This window comes from Zingiber officinale, chromosome 9B (genome assembly GCF_018446385.1).
Source record: "Zingiber officinale cultivar Zhangliang chromosome 9B, Zo_v1.1, whole genome shotgun sequence".
NCBI classification, from domain to species: Eukaryota; Viridiplantae; Streptophyta; class Magnoliopsida; order Zingiberales; family Zingiberaceae; genus Zingiber; species Zingiber officinale.
Window position 1 is genome coordinate 45650307 of NC_056003.1, and position 10352 is coordinate 45660658.

Here is a 10352-nt window from a genome sequence, read left to right on the forward strand (position 1 = left end):
ACCTTGTCATTTTGAAAGATACCTGGAGTGGTGATTGTTACCTCCTTTTCATCGAATAATGGTTCAAGCTCTTGCTCTGGTGAATGTACATCCTCATATGGTGATCCTTGGGTGCTTGGCTCCATAGCACAAGTCCCTACACTTACATCTTCAATTCTTGGTGATTCTTGAGATAATGCTTCCAGTAAGCATTCCCCTATACTTAAATCATCTTCAAAAATATGTTCAAAACCTGAATCACTAACAACATCTTCAACAACAAAACTATTAGGATCAGAAATTTGCATAATCACATAATCATCACAAAAAATATTAGAAAAATCATGTGAAGTAATGGGAGTAGGGTCAGGCCTGACAGAATCGCTACTTTCCATCTTTCCACTGGAATTTCATGCTTGCAGTTGATTGATGGATGATGCAATCTGATCTAACTGATTATGTATGTTCTGTATCCTTGAAAATTGTTGCTCTTGATGCTCACTCATTTTTTGCATAATCTCCCTGAGTTTCCATGTTGACTCATCCATCTGAGGGTCATTTTGTTGAAAAGGTTGTGGCATAAAATTTGTTGAAACCTCTTGGAACCCATATGAACTCTGGTAAGCTGGATATGGCTCAATAAATGGTCCTTGTGCACTTTCATACCTGAAACATGAATTGTCCACCCAACTAGCATTAAAACCATTTGAAAATGACTCATACCTATTTTGTTGATCCATGTTTGGGTAAATTTTATACTCAGGCTGAAAATGATAACTCTCCATTCCACCTCCAAAATTATGAAAATACGGATCCATGCTAAAGAAATCTCCTTTTCTTCACTATAAAACTAAAAATCAAGATTAGAAGATTCAAGAGCATAAAGTTTCAAACACATGGAAATATGAACAGTAAAAGCACTTAAAAATTCAAGAACAATTCAACATGAAAATATAAAAAGAATAAGCAATCAAATCAATCAACATGCTAACAAATAAAATCAATCAAATCCAAATTAAACACACATCGCTAGTTAGTCCCCGGCAACGACGCCAAAATTTGGTGTCGGCCTTTTTACATGTTACGAGGCGCTCCAAATTAATTAAAGTTGAAACTCATTAAAATATAGACAAGTGTTGTAGTAACGAGTCCCAAGTCGTATTTTTTTTCCAAGGGTAACTAATAAATGTGTGAGTATTCTAGAATTGATTCACATAGCAAATTGAGTTCTTCAATTGAAACTAAAATCAAATAAGGTTTATTCTTCTCTACATATCACTCTCTTCTTAACTTGATCACCTACCTTCCAACCAAATGAACATCACTTAAATGAGGATTTTTATGCATCATTGAATCAAATGGTTCAATTCCTATCTCCACAATCTACAATCTCAGTAACAAGGTACACAATCAAATCTCAAGTTAAGTTTTCTACAACTAAGCTCATTCACAGAAATAGATGAACTCATAAACTCCTTAAACAGAGGTAACAATCAAAACTAAAGTTGATCCATCTTCATTTAAGCAAGATTACAAGTTCAAAGACCAAAATCAGAGTAAAGAATTACTAACTATATCACAAGAGCCTACAACCATCAACATTAGTAGCAGAATAAACCTAACAACACTAAGGTCAATATCAGTATCAGTATCAGGTCAATAATCTGGGTTTGAAAGTAAGAATTCGAAATCATAAACATAAAATCTCAAATAGAAATTGAAATTGCAAAGGTAGGTATCAGATCTGAAGATCTGAGCAAAGTTTGAACACAATTCAAAGACAAGATAAAGAAAAACAAATCCTAAACATTCCTCATCCGAATCCAAGCTCAAACCTCCACAATCTGTTGTGAAACAGAGGTGAATCAGAAACCTCCCCTCAACACCCAACGAGCAATGTACAAGCTTACAGCTATCACCAGGGATCGCTCACAGTCTTTGGAAACCTCCCCTCAAACTCGCAATCATCTGGCAACCCCAAACAGCCTTTGGAATCTGTGGTTTGCAAACCAATCCGATTGATCAGATCGAGCCAGTCTTGCTATGGAATGACGATCGGAAAGATGATCAGAAACTCCAAGAAACCTCCCTCGAAGCTCTGGTGGACGCGAAGATCGCTGATTGAGAAACCTCCCTCTTTCAGAATCACGGCAGTGAACAAATCCAAAATCGCACCAGAGAAACCTCCCTCTGGCACTCACTGATCTAGGGAGATGGACGCCATCAGCTCGCAATCGCCGCCGATGAAGAAGCTCGCTCTAGGATCTAGAATTGAGGAATGGGAAGCTCGGCGTCGCGGAAGAAGGAAGACGAAGGCACTATAGTCGCGAAAACGCCGAGTCCAACTGTAGCTTCTCACGCGAAGCTTTTTATATCCTCCTCAGAACTGATCAGACGTCCAAAAATTCTCTGATCTTGATTAACGGTGGAGATATCTCAGATCGGAATAAAAACCTCTGGATCTTCATCAATGGCTCAGATATGCTTCCTCATTAGGTCGGATGAGCTGGATCTTCAACAGATGGCTCAGATCTGCTTGATCTTCAATGGACGGTCTAAAACACTCCAAAGCTTGATCGCCTCGTTTAACCCTAGATTTGAGCCCAAGTGCAGTCTGATTTGATCGGGTCCATGACCCTTTTGATGCCTACAAAATAAGAATCAAATATTAGCACCAAATACCATGATAATAAGCTAATTTGCAATTAAGTCCAAGATAAAATGAAATTATGAAATGTAGAGTAAATATGACTTTAAGCAATGAAAATATCATTAAAAACACGCATTATGAATCAAGATAATATAGCCAAAATCATGGTTATCAACGTCCAACATGAAGTCCTAAGGTCTCGAACATTGAGCAAAAGTCCTCACGATTTGGAGGACCGGTTTGGCAAAAGGTAAATTCTCCAGAAAGGAGTAGATAAGGGTGCATTCCATAAAAAGGGAACAGTAGGCGTCGGTCCAACCTAGAATTTCAGCGAAACTCAAAGTTAGGATCAAAGAATCTAGAGGTTGTCAAATTTATACTTAATATTGATTATTGTCTGGACTAACTCCTTTTTGTAAAAAGTGAAATCTTAGAAAAAGGTAGTTCGGGTGCCTAGAGGGGATCCGGGCACCCGGAGTCCAGGCATCCAGAGCTGCTCCGGGCACCCCGGAAGGCTTTGGCGAAGAGGCGCCCCTGAGAGGGTGCTTGGCTAGGCACCCTCGAGAGGGTGCTTGGCTAGGCACCCTCGAGAGGGTGCCTAGCTAGACACCCCCAGAAGGGTGCCTGGCTAGGTGCCTTGGCGGTTTGGGCGTTCGGACAGTGGGCTGGAGCGTAATGACTGTTGGACCTACATCACAATCTAGGCGCCTGGGGGTGGTCCAAGCCCCCGGAGTTTTATAAGTTTTGCTGGATCGAGTTTCAATAAAAGCATGCCATGTCAACCCTATAGGGGTACCCGGGGAGGTTCCAAGCACCTAGAGTGGACTATAAAAGGAGGATTCGACCAACACCTTAATGACAATATTTCAAACATCTTCCACTTCTGCGCGCTACTCCGAAAAGATCTCTAAAACATCCAAAAGCTGCTCCGACGATGACTACACTAAAAGTCTAATTCTCCAAGTCATCAGTATTATTTTTATTCAAGTTACTTATACTAAAATTGTAATAATTCTTGTAACTTTCGAATTGATTAGTATTTTCCCACCGAAAGCACTCTCACGTGCGAGCCTTGGAGTAGGAGTCGCCACAAGATCCGAACCAAGTAAATCTTGGTCATGTTAGCATTGCTTCTTTCTTTCTGTTTTTATTCCATTGTCATTATTCTTGAGTTTTAAAATGAACATGAAAGCCTTTGTGTTCAAATTCGGGCTTGATTACTTCATCTTTGATTGGATCACTTTCTATATTTCTCATTTGGTGAAACCCTTCTTCTTCTTGTATAGTTTTCATACTAAGTTTACCAGCTCGGCAATAATTTCATCGTCATCTTCTAAATCTGATTCGCCTTTAGGCTCAATTTCGATTCAGTGCTTGATTTTTTGTTCCTTTGTTTTGCTTGTACTTGTAACCAAAGCAATACCTTTTTCAACCTAAGGTGCATTACTCTATTCATATAATTCAAATTCAGAGGATAATTCATCTAATCTAATTGAAGAAAGGTCCTTAGGTACTTTATAAGCATCTACCATCAATACCTATAAGATATTCCTTGGAAAAGCATTAAAGCGTACCTAATAATGTTATGGTTCTCCACTTTCTAACCGATTGCGTGTAGTCATGAGATGATCTTGTATTCTGGCGTGAAGCTAGCTTGCTGACTCTCCTTCTTGCATTTTTTATATGATACAACTTATTTAAAATTAAATCTCTTTCTGATACCTTTGTGTTAGATTTTCCTTCGTTCAGCTCGATCAGCTTTTCTCATAGTTCCTTGGCACTTGAGAATGGATCGACTCAATTCAACTCTTCTTTGGTCAAACCGTATTGGAAAGTCTGAGTGGTCTTTGCATCTGCCTCAATCTTCTTCCTTATAGGTGCACCCCACTTGTTGAAAGGGATGAGTGTAGGATAAAAAAAAACGCTAGAGGGGGGGGGGGGGGGGGGGGGGGGAATAGTGATCATCTAAAAATTCGAATTAAAACTAAGTTACGCAGTGGAAAACGGAAGAAACAAACAACGCTAATACAAGTTGGTTTTACTTGGTTCGGAGCCTTCAACAACTCTTACTCCAAGGCCCGCACTCGTAGAGGGCTTTCGTTGGGCAATCCACTAATAGTTTATAAAAATGTGTTACAAGATAAGTACAAGAACTAAAAAGCAAGGTTACCGAAAATAAAGAAAATATTAAAATCTGAGTCACCGAATGTCAAAGGAGCTTCACGGTGTCGTAGGAGCTTTTTCGGAGAACCATGTAAGAAGAAAACTTATCACAATTGTTGTTCTGAAGCTCTGAGTTGAAGGCATTTAAATAGGTCCATTATGGGTGCTTGGAACTGTTAGGATGTATACTAAAAGTCTAACTTTTTGTATAAACATTTATTTTGAAATGACAATCACATTGGTCAAATGTCTGCATTTAATAAAATACAGTTGTCTATTTAATTTATATTGTAGATAACATGGTGCGTGGTGTCACACAGAAGATCATGTTATCAGTTCCTTAAATATTATAAATAGTAGCTCACAACCAAGATGGATTGGGACAAACCATTGGAATGGTTGTAGTGTAATTTGGTACTAGTTTATCTTGACTATAAAATTACACTAGTACACTATGTGTGTATTGAGCAAGACTATTTGAGGTTGTTGCTTTTATACTGACTGCATAAAAGAACATAACATCTATTATTATGGATGTGTGTACTCTTAATCCCGATATAATAACGCACATATACTTAGTATTTATTTCTTTAATTTATCAATGGGTGAGATTTATTCATTAAATCAATAGGCCCGATAAGTTGAAAAATAATATTATTTATATGATATGTTGTTAATTATTGAAGGAAACTGTGTCTTAGTTATCTAGGTTGATGATATCCCCTTGAGGAGCTCATAACGATTGTTGTTGACATTCCGCAAGTGTACGGAAATGTCGTAAGTAATAATAAAAGATATCGTATCCATAGGGACTGGAATAACCACTAAAGATTTCTCAACGCGAATTAGCTAAACAACTAATCAATTGGTTTTCAGAAACTAAGTGCAACTAATGAAAAGCAAACATAGAAATAAAAGAAATAGAAACAAGAATAAGGGCTATGATAAATGGATGTTTTAGAAGTTTTGGTTTCTTTGTAAGGTTAATTAATGTAAATGATCTACCAAATCTTATTCCTCAATTTTCCATCATTTGTAGAAGGTTGCCGATTCTCTCTTGCAATAGACAACCGGCCTAGGACTGAAATTTATACCTAAATGTGATCAATTAGGAATGAATCTATGTTATCCTTACACGGGCTTGCCTGTCACGTGTGTCTCTCGGATAATCAACATAAGAATTCATCACTCCTCAACCGCATCAAGATATAAGATATGAACGCATACAATCTATCCTACCCCCTTGAATAACCCTATTTCACCCTCAAGATCATCCCTCAAACATCCTTACACGGGCTTGTCTGTCATGAACGTCCCTCGGAAAATCAAATGAGAGATTATCTCTACAAGATCCACAAGGTATTCAAACATTCCACACAAGATTGAATAGGTACAAACTGGACAAAATCATAGAATTAGGAAATTGACAAATCCACAAGAGTTTTGCATCAATTCATCATTACAAATACTCCCTCCATCCTAGAACATAGAGATCTAATCCATAGAACAAGGAAAGAACCCAAAAGACAAGAAGATCTCAAGCATCTTGATCCCAAATCCAAGAAAAGAAAGGGAAGAAAAGCTTATCTACGATGAAAAATGGTCCTCGGATCCAATCCTTGATCTAGGAGTTGATTTAGTGAAGAATTACCCTTAGATCGCTGGAAAATCCCTCCAAGAAGGTGAAGGAACACCCCAAATCTCGTTTTCCCCCAAAAGGGGCACTACAAGAAAACAGGGCTTCATAAACAGATTTTTAAAACAGAATTAAAATTTGTTTCAGATTTTGTTAAATTAGAGACAGATTTACTACAAAATTATTAATCTGTTTCACTTTAATAAAATATCATATTTGCAAAAAAAAATTGAGACGGAATTTGAAACAAATTTGAGATGAAACTATAAATAAATTTTTATAAACAAAAATAAATACAGATTACAAACAAAATTTGAAATGGTATAATTTCTGTTACAAAATTCGTTTAAAATTTAATGAAAAATTGAAACAGAAAATAATCCGTTTCAAATTTATATAAATATTGATAATTTTTTAATAAATGAAATTAAAATGTATTTCAGATTTAGATAAATTAGAGATGAAATTGCTATAAAATTATTAATTTGTTTCACTTTAATAAAATATAATATTTGGAAAAAAATTGAAACCGAATTTGAAACGAAATTATAAATAAATGTTTATAAACAAAAATAAATACAGATTATAAAAAGAATTTGGAATTATATAATTTTTGACAAATTTAATTAAAAATTGAGACAAAAAATTAACCAGTTTCAATTTTATATAAATATTGATAAAATTTTTTAAACATAATTAAAATATGTTTCAGGTTTAGATAAATTAAAAACGATTTGAAATGAAGTTGTAACTAAATTTCTATAAACAAACATAAATACATATTACAAATAGAATTTGAAATCGTATAATTTTGGTCACAAAATTTGTTTAAAATTTAATAAAATTAAGAAAATAATTCTTTTCAAATTTATATAAATAATAATAAAAATTTTAAATAGAAAAGAAATCTATTTCATATTTATATTAATTAAGCAAACATTTGCTATGAAATTACTAATCCATTTAACTTTAATAAAATATAATATTAAAACCAATTGAGACTAAATTTAAAATAAATTAGAAACAAATTTACAAATAAAATTTTATAAAAAAAATGCATATTAAAAATGCAATCTAAACAAATTATATTTGCCAAAAAAAATCTATTTATAAAAATGAAAGGGAAAAATTCTATTTCAAATTTTTTAAATTTAAAAAATTCATTAATACAGTTATGAAGCAATTCGATCTATCCACTCAGGTCCGGTCATCTAGATTTAGAGTGCTTGGATCTCTTCATCCATATGGATCTTTGTGATTCAAATCCAAATGATCTGAGGGTTAAAAATTAGCCCTAATTTTTTATCCCTTTCTTTTTCATCTCGACATTTCATTCTCTACCTCCCGATCGCACACCTCAAGCCCACATCCGAACCTCCCTTCTTCCTCCTCCAACCACAGTCCACCAAGGTCGGCGGTCGCCGCCCTCATCACAGCCGCCCTTCACAACATCCCATCTCACCTTACCCTCTCTCGATCGGGAGAAGCTCCTACCGCCGACAGCCCTTCTTCATCTCCTCTACCTCTCCCAATTGAAAAAGGAGGAGCCATCTCGTCCTCTCCAATACTCATCCCCGGCGCCACCACCACATCTTTCCTCACCGGCGGCCACCATTCTATCTTCTTCCTCACCCAATCGGGAGAGGAGGCACCGACCATCTCCACCTTCTTCCTCTCCCGATTGGGAGCGGAAGCGCCACCTTGGGAACTCTCGAATCCGAGGCTCTTCCATTCATCCATCCTCATCCACAGCTCTCTATTCAATTGGGAGACATTTTGACAGCCCACCTTCATCCGCCGACAAGTTTACATCAGTGAGCTTCAGGATTCCAAGCTCTTCTGCACTATACACCCTTCCGAATCCGTAGGTGGTAGCATGATTCATTTCCGCTGCTCGTCACACACCATCCATTTCGCTCGAGGTTGAAACTTCATCCACAACTGTCGTCTATCCGCAGCATTCTTTCGATGTGTTGGTTGATTTTTTTTTTGTGTGTGTTGGGTTGTCTAGTTTGATTGTTGAATGGTAATGACATTAGCTTCCCATGTTAAGATTGCATGCACTTTGGTTTAACTTGATTAATGCTCACATGGTGTTTGATGAAATGTTTCTTCCATTAGTTGGACTCTAGTTGATGCATTTAAGTTGTTCAATTTCTTGCAATGGTTATTTCGTTTGAATATTTAAATTTGTGTTCTTTATTTGAATGCAATTATGTTAGATTAGATTAGGATTCGTTGTATGTTAGTTTTGTTAGACGCTTACTTTATGTTGTCTCTAATTCTCCGCAATTGTACTTAATTAGATTAGTTTTCATTACTTGTATTGTCTTTCATTTATAGTCTTAGCAACTCAACTAAAAACCCCATCACATTTCATTTCTTAGTCTCTGCAATTAGTAACAAATCTGTGATGTTGGCTAGGAATTCTAAATTCTACAATGTTAATATTGAATTTTGAGTTGTTATAGATCTATGATATATAGTTTTAGTTATCTGAAATTACATGACTTTATAAGTTTAAGATGTTGTTTCAGTTTGTTTCAGATTCCAATATAGTGATTTTAGTTCCAGTTACTTCTGACAAATATATTTTATATTGTATGAGTATCAGCAATTTGAGTTTTTCCGGCTAAGAATTCTAAAGTCTTCAATGTTGATTCTGTAGATCTGTGTTATATAGTTTCAGTTTGCTGAAACTATATGAGTTTATAAGTTTCTAATGTTGATCAGTCCTATTAGCTTCAGTATATTTCAGATTCCTATATAGTGATTTCAATTTCAATTACTTCTGACAAATACTTTTCAGATTGTATGAGTATCAATAATTTGAGTTCTGTTGGTTAGGAATTTTAAAGTCTTTGATGTTGATTATGAATTTTATGTTCTTATTGATCTGTGTTGTTAGTTTTAGTTTTGCTAAAACTATATGAGTTCATAAGTTTCTAATGTTGAAGAGTCAAACATCATTTTTCCTTTAAACTCATCTCAATTCTCACCTCTGATTTAACTGTATCAGGAGTTATAGGTTTTACTGTGACTGAAGAAGAGACTACATCTTCAATGTTAATTTTGTTACTATGATCAAGTTGCAGGTAAGCAGAGGTATGCATTATACAGGATGCATGATGAACCTGCCATGCATATATATTTTTACTTTAAATAAAAAATTTTGCAACATGATGAACCTGCCATATAGGTCGCATTAAGTATGATAAGGGGTGAATGCATTATTGGTTATTAAAATTTCTGTAAGTTGTATTTTGTTTTTTGTATTTATGACAAGGGGTAAGCATTTTTTATTTATTTATGTGATGCAGGATATAAGTAGAGGGAAAGATATTGGTTTCAGCAAAACAAGATCAAGGGGGAGAGGATACGGAGATGATACTCTCTTATAATACAAGATAAGTATATATATTAATGGTATACAAATTGAAGAAATCATTGAGTTACATAATATTTACTTTGATTATGCATGTATGCAACATTATACAAATGCATGAATTTGACAACATACCAAATGAAATACAAGTGTGTGAATTTATCTCAATATTGTATTAATTAAATGACATCCATTATATGTATTTATTTGTTGTAGGATGAGGAGGGAAAATCAATTTCAGAAATTATTTAAAGCTAAAAGAAATGGAACTCATTATCACAGAAAATAGACAAAGGGAAGAAAAGTTTATCGAGGAAGGTAGATAAAGAGAAGAAAATCTAAAGAAGATGGTTCGTAAGATGATTCAAAAGGTGGGATATACAAATCATTTGTATGAGGATTGGTCCGGGGGCTCATGATAGACGAAATGAAGATTAAAGTATTTGTGGTAGAATTTAAAATTTTATCAAATACTTGCTAAATTTAGTTGAATGATGTGAATATTCATTTATCTTTAATTGTATGATACTTTTAGATTA

At 35.1% G+C, this 10352-nt stretch overlaps 1 long non-coding RNA gene across 1 annotated transcript; it reads left to right on the forward strand.

The window, feature by feature from the left end:
* Positions 1 to 7723: 7723 nt before the first annotated feature.
* LOC122025042 lies at positions 7724 to 10352 on the forward strand. Its single transcript, XR_006123588.1, has 3 exons — positions 7724 to 8350; positions 9448 to 9533; positions 9749 to 10352. It is a non-coding gene; the product is annotated as an uncharacterized LOC122025042 (long non-coding RNA).